At 39.9% G+C, this 20,050-nt stretch overlaps 1 pseudogene; it reads right to left on the bottom strand.

Annotated features, from left to right (window-relative positions):
• Positions 1 to 1,218: 1,218 nt before the first annotated feature.
• Positions 1,219 to 20,050, bottom strand: part of LOC107775259 (exocyst complex component EXO84B-like) — a 34,080-nt pseudogene continuing 15,248 nt past the window's right edge.

Genomic DNA, 20,050 nt, shown 5'->3' with positions numbered 1-20,050 from the left:
AGACAATATATTCGATTAAGAGTCTACTATTGGCTCTGAGATTTTCTTTTTAGAAGAAAAGAGCACGAACCATTTTGGTGTTGGAACTTGGAAGTGTGGTAGACATTCTTATTCTCTTGGTATAAAACATTATTACATGGCCTTTCCTAATTCTCATTCGAAAGAGAATTCATATTTTTGTTACATAAACTATGTTGTTTCACAGCGTAATATGATCTGATATTAAAATATTTAATTTGCAAACATTGTATCATTGTCTCATTTCTAGCATATTGAAGGAGAAATCTTAGGTTCTTACTGAGTTGCTAATGGTCTCTTTGTAGGGAGAAAATTATTTTGAGATTGATATAGATATGTACAGATTCAGTTTCATTTCTAGGAAGGGTTTGAAAATATTCCTAGATAGGCTAAAGCTCTATTGCTTGAATGTAGGCCTCATAATTCAGGTGACTATATGTTCTATAATTCAAATACTTGTGTCATTTTCTTCTTCTTTTCTTTTTTCGGTTTGGAGATCAATCGTAAGCAATATTTTAACTTCTCAAATCAGGGTAACAAAGCTGAAGAACTGGCAGAAGAGGTCTTATATTATGTACGGTTAAATGAAATCGACTATGTGGATTATCAGCAACTGGGATTGCAAGGAGATCCCCTTGAATAGGTGCACAAACAGTGTAATCCACAGGATATGGCAATTAAATAAAGTTATTGTTAGCTCATTTGTGTATTTGCTTGTGCCTCCATATCTCCCCTTTCTCCCAGTTGATAGAGTTTTCAGCGCCTCGTAATGTATTATGAGGATATACAAGTAGCTGATTTCATACAGGAACGGAGCCTCAAGCCGGTTCGGCAAAATTCAATAGCTTTGGCTCAGACTCTGTATTTTTATTTTAAAAAAATTTATTTAATATGTATAAATAATTTATCTAGATCCCAGTAAATTGCCTCTTTTGAAATTCATAACCCATAATAAACTCCAAATTCTAGCTCCGCCTCTGGTTATAGTAGGAACTCTTTTAAGATGATTTCTTGCACTGGACAAGACTGCTATGTGGATCCATCTTGGACTTGCCAGTATTGCGCACCTCTTGCTGCCAACTACAGTTTCACATGTGTTCTGGAGAAGCAAATGGCATATCGAGCAAGATATAGATAACGAGTTTGAATGCTGAGAAAATAGTTACTAGAGTGAGTCTTCCACTTTGCTTCTATGTTTCATCATGCAGCAATCTGTCTCAAATGTTTGCTGCAACACATGCTTTTATTACTGCTTTCTAAAATGTAAATATGCTCAAAATCCTGGAAGTAAAGAGATCTTAGATGCAGGGGCAGATGCAATGTGACAGTTACGGGTTCAATTGAACCCATAACTTTCGACGCGGAGTAAAAGTTTATGTGTAAAAATTTATTAAACTTGCAAAAATAATAGATATGAACCCATAACTTTAAAAATATAATTGGTTCAATGTTAAAAAAATTTAAACTTGAACCCATAGAGTTTAAATCTTGGATCCTCCTCTGCTTAGATATGATCCCACTTCCATTAAAATATGGAGAACACGAAGCAAAAAGTTGCAGTAGCAGTTAGATACTAATCTATATTAGGTAATTTCAAAGAAAACTATGTGAAGGGAAAAAGAATGGTGAAATCCAATATTTACAGTTGCCCACTCTGTTTCCATAGCATGAATTATGGGTAAGATCGATGAATTACTTTATATAAGGGAATTTTTATCCGAAAGTCTAAATTATTTCAGATTTCTCTACTTAAAACACTTCTCTGAAATTCTACTTGTGAAATGATTAGATATGGAAATTCAGGAATTTTGGGATTTCTAGAAGATCCAACCCTCCTAGGTTTTAATGCATTTTATCCCGCAGATGTTGCTTCTTGTTTTATCGAATATTTCTTGATACATTGGATAATATAAAGGGCAGTTGGAAATTCTTCCTTTTTTGTCTAATTGTTTATGCAACTCTAATATTGAGTTTGTGTTTAGACTTTTTGGGATGTCGAGGACGGTTCACATAAGCATCGGGCTTTCTTTGCAAGACAATATTTTAGATTTGGAATCATTTCGAGTACCAACCGATTGCGTAAATAATTCGTACTTATTTCATATCTTGTAGCACAGGGTCATTTGAATCCCTATTCCTCAAACGATAAACAATAAAAGAAAGAAATAGAATGATGGTTGTTTTACATGTCTAAGCCTGTTGTACTGTTGTACTGGTGCGCTTGACTACAGTCAAATATTCATTCGTATTAATCAATTATAAGCATTACAAAGTTCAAAGAACTAAATACATTTTTGTTCAATGAGAGAAAACTAAGTTGACTTTAGCTAAACACCAGAGTGTAATTAAGAAAATAAATTTCTCTAATCGATAATTAAATGAAATATTTAAAGATTACTATCTAAATGTTATTTCAGGAAGATAGATAGAAGTAAAATATTACTAGTTACTTCCATGAGAAAGAACGGATTATGTTGTAGGACTGCTAACATTATCCACAGTCCCAACGTGTGTTTTCCCAGTTAGCATATCTATAGCAATTTGAGCTACTTCTGCGAACCAGTCATCCTCTGGAAGCACACTGCACAATGAATTTCTTTTAATCAGTTTAAGTTCTATGCATCACGGAGTAAGAAATGACGTCACCTAAAAGGGTAATTACAAATAACTCTATATAACAATATTAATGGGAAAAAATGGTAAATAACCTGTTATAAAAGGTTAAATTACACAATGGTGAAAAATCTTTTGCATTGTAAGTGCTCTTAACTAAAATTCTTCTTTATTACTCTCTCCATCCTAATTTATGTGACAACGTTTGACTGGACTTCGGAGTTTAAGAAAGGAAGATTTTTGGAACTTGCGGTCAAAATAAGCTATAGATATTTGTGTTGCTATAAATTCTCATCAAGGTAAAGTAAGAAGTTTAAGTTAAATTATTTGTAAATATAGAAATGTGTTACTATTCTTCTTGTCACGACCCAAATTATCACCTGTCGTGATGGCGCCTATCTCAATACTAAGTAAGTAGACAATCTCAATAAACTACCATATCTTTTAAATTTGAAAATATAATAATTAAATTCAGCGGAAGAAACTCACAATTTCAAATACAACATTCCCAAAATCCGGTATCACTGAGTACATGAGCATCTAATATGAATACAAAGCCTGATGGATAAAAATCATTGTCTGAAATTATAGAATAGTACAAGAATTAAACAGGAAAGGAATCAAGTCTGCGGACGTCAAGAAGCTATCTTGATAGTTCCCAACAGAATTAACTTCGAAATCTAGCAGCCCCCGTATCCGGGAGCACCTGGATCTGCACACGAGGTGCAGAGTGTAGTATGAGTACAACTAACTCAATAAGTAACAAGACTAACCTCTGGGCTAAAAGTAATAACAAGCTCTGCAGGTACAGTCCAGTATAAATAATGGAACAAAAATGTAGGCATGCTTTCAAGTTCAACAGTTAAACTCAGTACAAGTAAAATAAATCAATACTGTATGATATGAGGAATATGACATCCCAGTAGAAAGACCTCATGTAAATACTGGTCACAAATTATTTGATCACTCAGTACTGTTTATGGCCAATCCAGCCCAGGGGTTTTCCAACTCGTATATATATACACATCGACTGACAGTCACTCACTCAATACCATATAAGGCCAATCCAGCCCTGGGGTAATTTATCCCCAAATGTAAATGATACGGACAAGATCCTTGTCCAGGTAAATTCATTACAATATAAATAAGTAAGGCAAGTCCATGCCCTGGGAAATCTATCCCGAATATATATAATAATCTACGCTCACTGGGGTGTGTACAGACTCTGGAGGGCTCCTTCAACCCAAGCGTGACATAAAGCCTATATGGCCTACTACAGGTGGGCAGTCCCGATCCATATAATAACAAAGCCTATAAGGCCTGCTGCAGGCGGGAAGCCCCGATCCATATAATAATAATGTATAAAGCCATTCTGGCCAACTGCAGGCGGGCAGCCCGATCCATTTAATGATAACATATATAAAGCTAATATGGCCAGCTGCGGCGCGCATCTCGATCCCATAAATATCCTCAAAATGGACGAATATGACTGAGTGTGTAATGTATATTTTTGAAATAATTATTCCACAGCAACACGACCCTATGGGTCCCAAAATATTGGCACATAGCCTAAACACGATATTTAATAAGAGCCTAGGCTCAATTTCTCTAACACATGGAACATGTTCAGATAATAATATGATTCATTAATTTTACAACTGCACAGGATTTATTCAAGACACAATTTCTATGGGACATGTCTGCATGCTCGTTACCTATCGTGTGTGTAACCTCCAAACAATTTATATCATACCAAATTTTGGGGATTCATACCCTCAGAACCAAGTTTAGAAGTGTTACTTACCTCAAACCGTATAATTATTTACTCCACTATGCCTTTGCCTCGTGAATCGGCCTCCAAATGCCTCGAATCTATCCACAATTAATTCGATTCAGTCAATAAAATTTATTAGAATTAATCCCATAATAAAATACTAATTTTCCAACAAAATCCGAAATTTAGCTCAAAAATTGCCTGTGGGGGCCACTTCTCGGAACCCGACAAAAGTTACAAAATTCGAAGCCCATTCAACCACGAGTCTAACCATACTATTTTTACCAAAATCCGACCTCAACTCGACCTCCAAACCCCCAAATCTTATTTTCAAATCCTTAGGTTCAAATTCCCGATTTAAACCTCAAAAACACGTAATCTAGTCGGATTATTCGATGATAATTCAATATTATGGAGTAGAAATGATCACAAGTAACTTACCTCAAGTTTTCCTTTAATTCTCTCTGAAAACCGCCCCAAAATCCGTGCTTGAAGGTCCAAAAACGGCAAAACTCGGAACCCCTTTCGAAATGTATACTGTCCAGGGGTTCCGCACCTGCGACTCACTTAGCCGCTTCTGCGGTCTCGCAGGTGCGAGAATTCAACCGCTTCTGCGGTTTCGCCAAGCCTCCAATGGAGCCTCTTCTGCGAGCTAGGAGCCCCTTATGTGGGCTCGCATTTGCGAGGCTCGCTCCGCTTCTGCGGAAAGCTCGCTTCTGCGATGGATGGTGCGCACAAACGGCTTCGCACCTGCGATCAAACCTCCATAGGTGCAAAAATACCAGAAGCAAAAATTCCAAAAGTGGTTGTAAGTCCGAATTTGATCTGTTAACCATCTGAAACTCACTCGAGGCCCTCGAGACCTCAACCAAATATACCAACAAGTCCTAAAATATCATATGAACTTAGTCGTGCCTTCAAATCACATCCAATAACATTAAAGCACGAATCACACATAGATTCAAGCCTAATGAACTTTGAAACTTCCAATTTCTACAAACGACGTCGGAACCTAACAAATCACGTACGATTGACCTCAAATTTTGCACACAAGTCATAAATGACATAACGGAGCTATGAAAATTCGCAGAAATGGATTCCTACCCTGATAACAAAAAGTCAACTCCCCGGTAAAACTTCTCGAAAATTCAATTTTTGCCATTTCAAGCCAAATTCCACTACGGACTTCCAAATAATTTTTCGGATACGCTCCTAAGTCCAAAATCACCATAAGAAGCTATTGGAATCATGAAAACTCCATTCTGGGGTCGTTTACACATAAGTTGATATCTGGTCAGTATTTTAACTTAAGATTTAAACCTTGGAACTAAGTGTTCCAATTCATTCCAAAACCTCGCCGGACCCGAACCAATTAACCCGGTAAGTCATATAACAACTGTAAAGCATAAATTAAGCAGTAAATGGGGGAACATAGTTGTAATACTCAAAATGATCGGTCGGGTCGTTACATTCTCCCCCACTTAAGCATACGTTCATCCTCGAACATGCCAAGAGTTGTTTCCAAGCCATCACATCACTATTCTATCTACCACGCACATACTCGGGGGTGATCCCATGCCACCCTATTCTGTGTAAATTGTATAGGCCTGACAACACGACATAATTAAAAATAATTACTTCAACCTTAGCCCATAAACCTTGGAATTAAATTTTCCAACATTCAGAATTTCTTTTGAAGACCTGAATCTCACATCAACATGTTGTATGAATCTGAACCAGCTGTATCAATCCACAATCAAAATCTTACTTGTCATGATGGCTCCTATCTCAATACTAGGCAAGCCCACAATCTCAATAAACCACCATATCTTTTAAATTTGAAAACATAATAATTAAATTCAGCGGAAGAAACTCACAATTTCAAATACAACACTCCCAAAATACGGATCACTGAATACATGAGTATCTAATATGAATATAAAGTCTGACGGATAAAAATCACTGTCTGAAAATATAAAATAGTACAATAATTAAACAAGAAAGGAATCAAGTCTGTGGACGTCAAGCAGCTACCTTGATAGTTCCCAACAGAATTAACTTTGAAATCTAGCAACAGCCGTATCCGGGAGCACCTGGATCTGCACACGAGGTGCAGAGTGTAGTATGCGTACAACTAACTCAATAAGTAACAAGACTAACCTCTGGGCTAAAAATAATGACGAGCTCCGCAGGTACAGTCCAGTATAAATAATGGTACAAAAATGTAGGCATGCCTTCAAGTTCAACAGTTAAACGCAGTACAAGTGAAATAGATCAATACTGCATGATATGAGGAATATGACATCCCAGTAGAAAGACCTCATATAAATACTAGTCACAAATTATTCGGTCCTTCGGTACCGTTTATGGCCAATCCAGCCTAGGGGTGTTCCAACCTGTATCAGTCACTCAGTACCGTATAAGCCAATCCAGCCCTGGGGTAATTTATCCCCAAATGTAAATGATACAGACAAAATCCATGTCCAGGAAAATTCATTACAATATAAATAAATAAGGCAAGTTCATGCCCTGGGAAATCCATCCCGAATATATATAATCATTTACGCTCTCTTGGGGTGTGTACAGACTCCGGAGGGCTCCTTCAGCCCAAGTGTGACATAAAGCCTATATGGCCTACTGCAGGCGGGCAGTCCCGATCCGTATAATAACAAAGCCTATAAGGCCTGCTGCAGGCGGGCAGCCCCGATCCATTTAATGATAACATATATAAAGCCAATATGGCCTACTGTGGCGCGCAGCTCGATCCCATAAATATCCTCAAAATGGACGAATATGACTGAGTGTGAAATGTATATTTTTGAAACAATTAATTCCACAGCAACACGACCCCATGGGCCCCAAAATATTCGCACATATCCTAAACACGATATTTAATAAGAGCCTCGGCTCAATTTTTCTAACATGTGGAACATATTCAGTTAATAATATGATTCATTAATTTTACAACTGCACAGGATTTATTCAAGACACAATTTCTGTGGTGCACGTCTACATGCTCGTCACCTATCGTGTGTGTCACCTCCAAACAATTTATATCATACCAAATTTCGGGGATTCATACACTCAGAACCAAGTTTAGAAGTGTTACTTACCTCAAACCATGTAATCCTTTACTCTGCTATGCCTTTGCCTCGTGAATCGGCTTCCAAACGCCTCGAATCTAGCCACAATTAATTCGATTCAGTCAATAAAATTTTTTGGAATTAATCCCATGAGAAAATACTAATTTTCCAACAAAATCCGAAATTTAGCTCAAAAATCGCATGTGGGGCCCACATCTCGGAACCCGACAAAAGTTATAAAATCCGAAAGCTCATTCAACTACGAGTCTAACCATACTAATTGTACCAAAATATGACCTCAACTCGACCTCCAAACCCTCAAATCTTATTTTCAAATCCCTAGGTTCAAATCCCCGATTTACACCTCAAAAACACGTAATCTAGTCGAATTATTCGATGATAATTTAATATTATGGAGTAGAAATGATCACAAGTGACTTACCTCAAGTTTCTCTTGAATTCTCTCTGAAAAGCTCCCCGAAAACCGTGCTTGAAGGTCCAAAAATGGCAAAACTCGGAACCCCTTTGAAATGTATATTGTCCAGGGGTTCTGCACCTGCGACTCACTTAGCCGTTTCTGCGGTCTCGCATATGCGAGAATTCAACCGCCTCTGCGATTTCTACAAGCCTCCACTGGAGCCGCTTCTGCGGGCTCGCATTTGCGAGGCTCGCTCCACTTCTACAAAAAGCTCTCTTCTGCGATGGCTGGTGCGCACGTGCGACTTCGCACCTGCGAACAAACCTCCGCAAATGCGAAAATACCAGAAGCAAAAATTCCAGCAGTGGTTATAAGTCCGAATTTGATCTGTTAACCATCTGAAACTTACCCGAGGCCTTCGGGACCTCAACCAAATATACCAACAAGTCCTAAAACATCATATGAACTTAGTCGTACTTCAAATCACATCCAACAACACTAAAAACATGAATCACACATAGATTCAAGCCTAATGGACTTTGAAACTTTCAATTTCTACAAACGACGTCGGAACCTATCAAATTACGTCTGTTTGACCTCATATTTTGCATACAAGTCATAAATGACATAACGGAGCTATGAAAATTTGCAGAACTGGATTCCGACCGCGATAACAAAAAGTCAACTCCCCGGTCAAACTTTCAATTTTTGCCATTTCAAGCCAAATTCCACTACGGACTTTCAAATAATTTTTCGGACACTCTCCTAAGTCCAAAATCACCATACGGAGCTATTGGAATCATCAAAACTCCATTCAGGGATCGTTTACACATAAATCGACATCCGGTCACTATTTTAACTTAAGCTTTAAATCTTGGAACTAAGTATTCCAATTCATTCCAAACCTCACCGGACCCGAACCAATTAACCCGGTAAGTCATATAACAATTGTAAAGCATAAATTGAGCAGCAAAATGGGAGAACATGGTTGTAATACTCAAAACGACCGGTTGGGTCGTTACATTCTCCCCCACTTAAGCATACATTCGTCATTGAACATGCCAAGAGTTATTTCCAAGCCATCACATCACTATTCTATCTACCACGCACATACCCGCGGGTGATCCCATGCCACCCTATTCTGTGTAAATTGTATAGGCCATTAGGCTTGACAATTAAAAATCATTACTTCAACCTTAGCCCATAAACCTTGGAGTTCAATTTTCCAACATTCGGAATTTCTTTTCAAGACCTGAATCTCACATCAACACATTGTATGAGTCTGAACCAGCCGTATCAAGCCATAACCATAGCCCCAGATATAATCACTTAACATACTACACAACTCGCATGCTCATAGAACTATTTTCGATCACATTAACTACTCCAAAGTAACCCGGTAATAGTATTAGACCCCAAATCAAACAAAACCTTATTCTAAAACTTTTGCACGCTGCTGATAATGAAAGAAACACGCACAAATCTCATAACATCTTACCAGATCGACAAGTCATGGAGCCCTCCCACCCAACCAAAATCATAATTACTTTCTAAGCCGACTTTCGATATTATCCTCCCAATATACCGTAATCAAACCTGATAGTACCCATTCTAGGTCCAATAATCTTATATTATTAAACACAATTATCCCATTGACATGCCACATCAATACAACTCAATCCACAACTGCGCAACCTTGTACCCAAAATGGAAGATGTCTCAAAGTAGAGAACCGTATTGTAAGTTCAACAAGCACCACCACAACTGTAATGCTATAAGCTCATTATATATAGTAGAACCAAGACACACAAATTTAATAACAGTAACTAGCTCTTCTAGAGCTCACATTAACATCACTCGCACGGATAACTCACATGCTATAATATCAGTACATGGATCCGCACTGATAACTCACGTGCCAATAACATAATCCGCCTGGCATGGTCACAGGCCTCTAATCCAAGCATATCATACAGGAGCAATAAAATAAGTACACATGAACCATCATAACTGATCACAACTCCAGCACTCGCATGGCTATCACATCTTTCATGCACGATCATCCCACTAGGAATGTTTCCATAATTCGTCTGCGCCACATATCAATAACTCGTATATCAGTAGTCTATTAACTAGGTGAGTATCGCAATACCGATGACATCCGAAAGTTAGAACACAATGCGCCTTTTGAAATACGCACCCTTCTCAGGGATTACCGAGCAGTTATAACATTCATCTAAATATCTGAAACTGATCATGTTGTCTATAATTCATGACCTTCCCTTTAAGAATGAACTGCCACCTTGTACATGTAAATCTTAATCCCGCACAACACACCACATCTATCATTCCATCATGTGACAAGCACAAGAATCTCATTATAAACTCTGAGTCACCAGCAAATTACATACCAGGTTGCCCTATTTTCTCCGATATTTCTTCTGAATTACCCTCCAGTTGTCACTTCTCCTTGTCAGAACACTACGAACCCTGCCCTAAACTCACTACAAGACATCCTGATATAAAATGGCATCGCCCTAATGCCTATAAGGTACTGTATTCTTCCTAAGCACCCCCATAAGTACCACAATCGAAACGCCCACTCTGAAAATATTCCATGTGAATTTAAAATTGCTATGTTACCCTTTTTATACTGGAATGTGGAATCCATAGTCATACAGAACTACAGCAAGCCCCCATTAGCACAACAGTCCCCAAAGAAGTAACCTTGCCTTTACACAACCAATCAAATTCATACTCCGTGCGCGCTATATCCTTCAAAATAACAATTTAATCATCTCATGATTTTTCATAAAGTGCAATATAACCCGCATTCAAGAAATTTTCTTACTCAAGTCATCCCCGATCTCAACCTCTACAAGTCATAACTAATCCACAAGTGTATCTCGGAACGAATCCAATACCGCCCATAATCACGCAATCAAATCGTAGATAGCAGACTCCCCCACTTGGCCCAAAGTAATATAACAAAACATCTGATATCTCACCATACCTAGATAATATCTAAATTGACCATACTAAGCAATAAAAGATCAACTCTGCTCTCGTCCCCTAATAATTTCCACAAACGTCTGATACATGCGGTACACAATTATAGTATCGCCCATCGGCATAGATACATGAACAGGTGAAACTAAGGACTCACGGGGCATATCCAGAAAATGAACAAAATATGATGAAACATACGAATATGTGGAGTCAGGGTCAAATAATATAGATGCCTCTCCATGGCACACTGAGACAATACATGTGATCACTGCATCTGAAGTAACAGCATCTGGTCTGGTAGGAAAAGCATAGAATCGGCCATGACCGCCACCGGATCGACCTCCCCCTCTTGGGCGACCCCTAGCTGACTGAGCCCCACCCCGAGCTGGCTTGGCGGGTGGTGGAGCAACTGGTGCAGAAGTAGTAGCCTGACTCCTCTGCTGAACTGGACCTCGCGTATGGCGGGGACAATATTTCCTCACATGACCCGGCTCTCCACACTCATAGCACTCCATCTCGAAGAATGGTGGCGAGTTCTGAGGCAGACCTCGGGAACCAGAATAATTATCAGAAGGACCTGGTACACATGATCCCTGAATTGATGGTTCTCGTGACATCGGGGCTGGAAGTGCACTGAGAGATGACTGACTCTGATGAGAACTGTATGAACCATGGCTGGATGATGCACCACGGTGAACTGGACGACCCCTGTTGTGGTAGAACTGCCCTCCAGAAGGTACCCCACCAAAACCGCCCGAACCTAGATGCCTCTTAGCCTCCCTGTCACCACACTCCTGGCTACGGACCACCTCTATCTCTCGAGCAATATCAACCACCTCGTCAAACGTGGTATCAGATACCCTTTCCCTAGTCATAAGCAACTGTAGCTGATACGTGAGGCCATCAATGAACCTCCTAATCCTCTCCCTATCATTGGGAACCATGCTGACGTAACTGCTCAAACTGTCTGCGCAGCTCTTCTCTGCGAGACTGCGGCACAAACTTCTCCAAAAAGAGAACGGAGAACTCCTGCCATGTAAGTGCTACTAAACCAACCAGCATGAGCCTCTCATAAGCCTCCCACCATCTGAAGGCAGCCCCAGAAAACTGAAAACTAGTGAATGAGACCCCACTGGTCTCTAGAATACCTGTTGTCTAAAGCATCCGCTGGCACTTATCCAAAAAGTCCTGAGCATCCTTTGACTCAGCACCACTAAATGATGGAGGTCAAAGCCTCCCAAATCTCTCAAGTCTTCTCTACTCATCATCTGCCATAATAAAGACTAATGGGGTCTTAGCGGCTACAACTGGATAGGCTGGTAGTGCCCCCGGTATCTGGCCTGAGAAGCGGCAGGTGCGGCCTGAGCCAAAACCACCTGAGCAAGACCAGTGCAAGCTGCCAATATCTGGGCCAAAGTCTCCTGAAGGCCTTGAATCTCAATGGGCACAACTGGTGCCTGAGCTGATCCTGTCGGCTCAGCTATATCCGGAATCTGCTCCTGAGTTGGAGCAACTGGTGGTACTACAACGGCCCCGGCCTCTCGCGATCCTAACTGGTGGCACTGGTGGCACTGGTGGCTGACCATCCGATCTGGTAGTACGTGTTCTCACCATCTATGAGAGAATAGAATAACAGGATTTTTAGTTTCCAGAATCAACAAGTTCGCACGATAGAATACAGTAAAGTGAAATTTTCCTAAGGGTTCGGCACCCTCTTGAAGATAAGTACAGACGTCTCTGTACCGATCCGCAAGACTCTACTAAACCTGCTCATGACTCGTGAGACCTATGTAACCTAGGCTCTGATACCAACTTGTCACGACCCAAAATCTCACCTGTCGTGATGGCGCCTATCTCAATACTAGGCAAGATGACAATCTCAATAAACCACCATATCTTTTAAATTTGAAAACAAAATAATTAAATTCAGTGGAAGAAACTCACAATTTCAAATAGAACACTCCCAAAACCCGATGTCACTGAGTACATAAGCATCTAATATGAATACAAAGTCTGATAGATAAAAATCACTGTCTGAAAATATAGAATAGTTCAATAATTAAATAGGAAAGGAATCAAGTCTGTGAACGTCAAGCAGCTACCTTGATAGTTCCCAACAGAATTAACTTCAAAATCTAGCAGTCGCCGTATCCGGGAGCACCTGGATCTGCACATGAGGTGCAGAGTGTAGTATGAGTTCAACTAACTCAATAAGTGACAAGACTAACCTCTGGGTTAAAAGTAATGACGAGCTCCGCAGGTACAGTCCAGTATAAATAATGGAACAAAAATGTAGGCATGCTTTCATGTTCAACGGTTAAACTCAGTACAAGTGAAATAGATCAATATTGTATGCTACGAGGAATATGACATCCCAGTAGAAAGACCTCATGAAAATACTGGTCACAAATTATTCAGTCACTCGGTACTCTTTATGGCCAATCCAACCGAGGGGTGTTCCAACCCGTATATATATACACATCGACTGACAGTCAGTCACTCAGTACCGCATAAGGACAATCCAACCCTGGGGTAATTTATCCCCAAATATAAATAATACGGACAATATTTATGTCCAGGTAAATTCACTACAATATAAATAAGTAAGGCAAGACCATGCCCTGGGAAATCCATCCCGAATATACATAATCATCTACGCTCACTGGGAGTGTGTACAGACTCCGGAGGGCTCATTCAGCCCAAGCATGACATAAAGCCTATATGGCCTACTACAAGCAGACAGTCCTGATCCGTATAATAACAATGCCTATAAGTACTGCTACAGGCGGGCAGCCACGATCCATAAAATAGTAAAGCCTATAAGGCCTGCTGTAGGGGGCAGCTCCGATCCATATAATAATAATGTATAAAGCCATTCTGGCCTGCTGCAGGCGGGCAGCCCCGATCCATTTAATGATAACATATATAAAGCCAATATGGCCTGTTGCGGCGTGCAGCTCGATCCCATAAATATCCTCACAATGGACGAATATGACTGAGTGTGAAATGTATATTTTTGAAACAATTAATTTCACAACAACACGACCCCATGGGTCCCAAAATATTGGCACATAGCCTAAACACGATATTTAATAAGAGCCTCGGCTCAATTTCTCTAACACGCGGAACATGTTTAGATAATAACATGATTCATTAATTTTACAACTGCACATGATTTATTCAAGATACAATTTATGTGGTGCACGTCTACATGCTCGTCACCTATCGTGTGTGTCACCTCCAAACAAATTATATCATACCAAATTTCGGGGATTCATACCCTCAGAACCAAGTTTAGAAGTGTTACTTACCTCAAACCGTGTAATTCTTTACTCCGATATGCCTTTGCCTCGTGAATCGGCCTCTAAACGCCTCCAATCTATCCACAATTAATTCGATTCAGTCAATAATATTTATTGGAATTAATACCATAAGAAAATACTAATTTTCCAGCAAAATCTGAAATTTAGCTCAAAATTTGCCAGTGGGGCCCATATCTCAGAACCCGACAAAAGTTACAAAATCCGAAAGCCCATTCAACCACGAGTCTAACAATACTAATTTTAGCAAAATCCGACCTCAAATCGACCTCCAAACCCTCAAATCGTATTTTCAAATCCCTAGGTTCAAATCCCCGATTTATACCTCAAAAACACGTAATCTAGTCGGATTATTCGATGATAATTCAATATTATGGAGTAGAAATGATCAAAAGTGACTTACCTCAAGTTTACCTTGAACTCTCTCTGAAAATCGCCCCAAACCCGTGCTTGAAGGTCTAAAAATGGCAAAACTCGGAACCCCTTCGAAATGTATATTGTCCAGGGGTTCCGCACCTGCGACTCACTTAGCCGATTCTGCGGTCTCGCAGGTGCGAGAATTCAACCGCTTCTGCGGTTTTGCCAAGCCTCCACTGGAACCTCTTCTGCGAGCTAGGAGCCGCTTCTGCGGGCTAGTATTTGCGAGGCTCGCTCCGCTTCTGCGGAAATCTCGCTTCTGCAATGGCTGGTGCGCACATGCGGCTTCGCACCTATAATCAAACCTCCACAGGTGCGAAAATACTAGAAGCAAAAATCCCAACAGTGGTTTTAAGTCTGAATTTGATCCGTTAACCATCCGAAACTCACCTGAGGCCCTCGGGACCTCAATCAAATATACCAACAAGTCCTAAAACATCATTCGAACTTAGTCATGGCTTCAAATCACATCCAACAACACTAAAAATACGAATCACACATAGATTCAAGCCTAATGAACTTTGAAACTTTCAATTTCTACAAACGACACTGGAACCTATTAAATCACGTCCGATTGACCTCAAATTTTGCACACAAGTCATAAATGACATAACGGAGCTATGAAAATTTTTATAACTAGATTCCGACCCCGATAACAAAAAGTCAACTCCCCGGTCAAACTTCTCGAAAATTCAATTTTCGCCATTTCAAGCCAAATTCCACTATGGACTTTCAAATAATTTTCGGACACGCTCCTAAGTCCAAAATCACCATACGGAGCTATTGGAATCATTAAAGCTCCATTTTGGATTCGTTTACACATAAGTCGACATCCGATCACTATTTTAACTTAAGCTTTAAACCTTGGAACTAAGTGTTCCAATTCAGTCCAAAACCTCATCGGACCCAAACCAATTAACTCGGTAAGTTATATAACAATTGTAAAGCATAAATTGAGCAGTAAATAGGGAAACATGGTTATAATACTCAAAACGACCGGTCGGGTCGTTACACTTCTTGGGACTAACTAAAAAGGAAATAGTATCACATAAATTGGGATGGAGGGAGCAGCAACTAATGACTGTGAAATAAGCTTTATTTTATTTGCTATGGTATACCTATAAGGGTCAATTTTGGTTGCAGCAACTGCTTCAATGGCTCTGCCTATAATGTTTTTGATTACTTGCTGAAGATTTCGAGACAATAGAGCCCTTGTGAAGCAAGGAGTATCACAAACTCCATATCTAAATAAAATTGTAGTGGAAAATGGCATTTCAGTTCTCAAAAATACAAGGTACAACTAAGTAATAAACTTGTGCATTCAAAAAACGACAACAGAATTTGAGAGGAAATGAAAAGAGAAAAATTTACAGAGATGGGTGAAAATAAATAATCTGACAAAAAAGCCAACTCGGTGCACAAAGCATCCCACATTCACACAGGATCCAGGGAAGGTTCGTGTAATGACCCGACTGGTCGTTTTGAGCTCTAGCACGTCGTTCGGCAGTCTGAGGCCTTGAGTAGCTTCACTTCAGGTATTATGTTTTGTACGTGTGGTCAGAATCGAATTTTGGGGATTTCGTAGTAGATTTGGAAAGAAAATTCTAATTTCGGAAGCTTTAAGTTGGAAGAATTGGCTAAGGTTTGACTTTCTCAGTAAATGACCTCGGAATCGGGATATGAAGGTTATAACAAGTTCATATGGTGATTTTGGACTTGGGCGTATGTTCGGGTTGAGTATCGGATCACCCGGGAGCATTTCAGCATTTATTATGGAATGGTTGGTATTTTAAAAGTTTAAGAAATTCTTAAGTTTGACTTGAAGTGAATTTTAATGATATCGATGTCCGTTTGGGATTCTGACCTTGGAATAGCTTCGTTATATCAATTAGGACGTATGTGTGAAATTGTCATTCCGGATTGATTTGATATGTTTCGGCACAAGTTATAAAATTTAGAAATTTGGAAATTTATGAGTTTGATTCAAGGCGCGATTCATTATTTTTGAAGTTGTTTGACGTGATTTAAGGCTTCGGCTAAGCTCGTATTGTATTGTGGGATGTGTTGGTATATTTGGTTAAGGTCCCGAGGGCCTCGGGTGAATTCCGAATAGTTAACAGATTGATTTTTGGACTTGAGAAATGATGAAGTTGGGCAGCAGCTGGTGTGATCGCTTCTGCGGGGTCTTGGTCGCAGAAGAAAAGTCAAGATCGCAGAAGCGGAATGGGAAGGGACTAGCAGTGGCCGCAGGTGCGAAGATTTTCCCGCATCTGGGTGACCGCAGATGCGGCCCAGTGGTCACAGAAGTTGTAGGGAGTGAGGAAAGCTGGAGGCGCAGATGTGAGGTTTGTACCACACCTATGGGACCGCAGAAGTGAGTCCTTGGTCACAGGTGCGACTCCGCAGATATGAAGGTTAGGGGCTGAAGGGTGACTGCAGAAGTGGTAGTTTGGCCGCACCTGCGGAATCGTAGAAGCGGCCATGTGGCCGCAGGTGCGAGAGGTTGTTGGGCAGTGTGTTCTTTTAAGAACGGGATTTAGCCCATTTTCTTTCATTTTCACACGGTTTGGGCGATTTTGGAGAGTTTCAAGGGGATATTTTCATCAAGCAACACAAGGTAAGTGATTCCCAACTATTACAATTTAAATACATGGTTTGTATATGGATTTAAACATGGAAATTAGTAGAAATTTGGAATTTTTGGTAGAGAACCTAGAATTTGGTATTTTTGGATTTTCACCACGAAATTGGACATGAAATTTGGAATATTTTAGTTCGTGGTGTCATGGGTAAAGTTTATCTTCAAAGTTTTCGGAATTCGGGCACGTGGGCCCGAAGGTCGACTTCATTGACTTTTAATGCGGAGTTGGGAATTGTTTGAATTGATTAATTATGGGTATTAGAGTATATTTTGATTGGTTTGCACATTGTTAGTCTAATTTTGGATCAACGGACATCGGTTTGAGGTGTTAGAGAGGCTTTGGAGCCGATTATGGACCTTAGGAGCGAGGTAAGTCTCATGTCTAACCTTGTGATGGGAAAACTACCCCTAGGTGATATTTATTGTTATGTGCTACTAGTTGTGGGTGCTACGTATGCACAAGGTGAAGAGAGTCTATACATAGCTAAAGCATGTTTATGTCCGGGTAGACTTAGGATCTTATCATGAAATGTTTGAATTACTTGAACTCATTATGCTGGCTTAATTAATTGAAGTTATAACTGAAAATCAATTTATAAATAAAAATCTGAACACTAGGCCAAGCCTTAACACTTCGAGTCGTGGGCGATTTATTTGAGAAATGGTAAGAATTATATTCATTTTATGCTCATGTGATGTATTGTAAAAAGAAATGTGTCTCGTAATTCGGTGACTTCTTTCATTTTCTTCTAGAGCGGGCCGAACATCTCGAAAGTGTATAGATGCATATATGGATCGTGCCGCACGTCCCTCGGCAGTGTACATGTTATTCTGGATCGGGCCGAATGACCTCGGTAGTATCATGTGTTATATCGCTAGTAGCCCGAATATTTACGAGCTAATCTTTCCACTGATGCCCGACATTTTTTGGTATTTCCTATTTATTTGGTATTGGCACTTGGCATGTTTTGAGATATTAAGGAAGAATACAAGATTGAGAAAATTTATGCTTTAAAGGGAACAAATTGGAAATTAATTATGGATTACAGATTTACTTCACTATAGCTGTACAATTCATATCTATTATGAATTTATCATATTATTTATTTGGACCTCTAGTAAGTGTCGATGTCGACCCCTCGTCACTACTTCTCCGGGGTTAGGCTAGATACTTACTGGGTACGCGTTGATTTACGTACTCATACTGCACTTCTGCACTAAATGTGCAGGATCTGACAGGTTCATTTGGTGATCATCTTGGCGCGTAGGCGCAGCTGATGGGGAGACTATATGTGAACTGCGCATCGTAGCCCACCGAGTCTCCATCATACTAACTATTTTATCCTGTCTTATTTACATTCTGGATAGATGATGTATTGTTGTTGTACTTCTTAGAAAAAGGCTCATGCACTTGTGACACTAGGTTTTGGGGGTTCCTTCAGGTTATTCATTACTGTGGTTTGTCTAAATATTTTCATTTACTCTGTAAATTCTATTTTATACCGTTCAATTAAGCAAAAAAATTATGTTTTCAAAATACTAAAATGAGTACTTAAATTGATAAATAACTATTGGCTTGCCTGACGGCGGTGTTAGGTGCCATCACGACCTATAGTGGATTTTGGGTCGTGACAACTTGGTATCAGAGCGTTAGGTTCACTTAGGTTTCACGAGTCATGAGCAAGTCTAGTAAAGTCTTGCGGAACGGTACGGAGACGTCTGTACTTATCTTCGAGAGACTATAAGGTTATTAGTAGCACTTCCCTTCTTGATTCCTCATCATGCGATTTGATTCCTTTGAGGTTGGTGCCTTTATTTTTCTTCCTACTTGATCTTATGTGACGCAATGTGCTTGTTATCAATTGGGAGTCAAGGAGTTGTAGAGGTACTGCAGATGTGGTGCAGGATGTTTTTCCCTGCGTGTTCTGGCAGGCTATTATCTTTGCCTTGCGGAAGAATGTGTTGTCGTTTCAGTTCAGTATTAGTACTTCCTATGGTTTTGAGGCTATGCACTGATTGCTATGTTATTCATGAGTTGTTATCGCACCGTGTTGGTGTAATGGTACAGTGCTTATGTATGGATCGTGAAAATGAATGGCTCGGAAGGAGGATTTCTCAGTACATGATTTAGAGGTTCAGCATTTAATTCCAGCAAAGGAAAGGCAATCAGACGATGGATGTTCAGGTTTTGGTTGATGGAGTAACGAGACTTGGTATCTTCAAGCGTGGTGAAAATTTCATTGTGATTTGGTATCGTCGCCCTTGTTTGAACGCATTACGGTTCGTCAGTGTTATAGTATCCTTTGGTTTTTACCTTCGGGGCAAGGTGTTGTGAAATGGTGCTACAGGTATGGATTTGATTTGAAGAAACATTGGGGCAGCAAAGTATGAGGAAGGACACGGCGGAAGGTGTCTCGCGGTAGTTGAATTACTAGCAGGTCAAGTATGGACAACAGAGGTTGGGAAGTTGCTTAAAGGAGATGGTTTGACCGAAGTGGGGGTGGCAGAGTAGCATATTAATTATGTGGTAGGAGAGCCACGTACCTTGAGGAAGATTAGGGCATTTTGGGAGGCATGGTGGGAAGTGACTAGGTCCACGGATTATAATTGGGATGGTGGTTACTGTATGGGGAAAGATTGAATATGGCAGAAAGGATTTGGCTTGAAATAAATAAGGATGTGAAGGTTTGATTGTCATTTCTTATGAAACATGGCTTGAGTTTGGAAGGTATTGTTGAACTTTCAGTTGGTGTCAAC

This window comes from Nicotiana tabacum, chromosome 12, assembly GCF_000715075.1.
Source record: "Nicotiana tabacum cultivar K326 chromosome 12, ASM71507v2, whole genome shotgun sequence".
Classification (NCBI taxonomy): domain Eukaryota; kingdom Viridiplantae; phylum Streptophyta; class Magnoliopsida; order Solanales; family Solanaceae; genus Nicotiana; species Nicotiana tabacum.
This window is presented reverse-complemented; position numbering and strand designations above follow the sequence as displayed.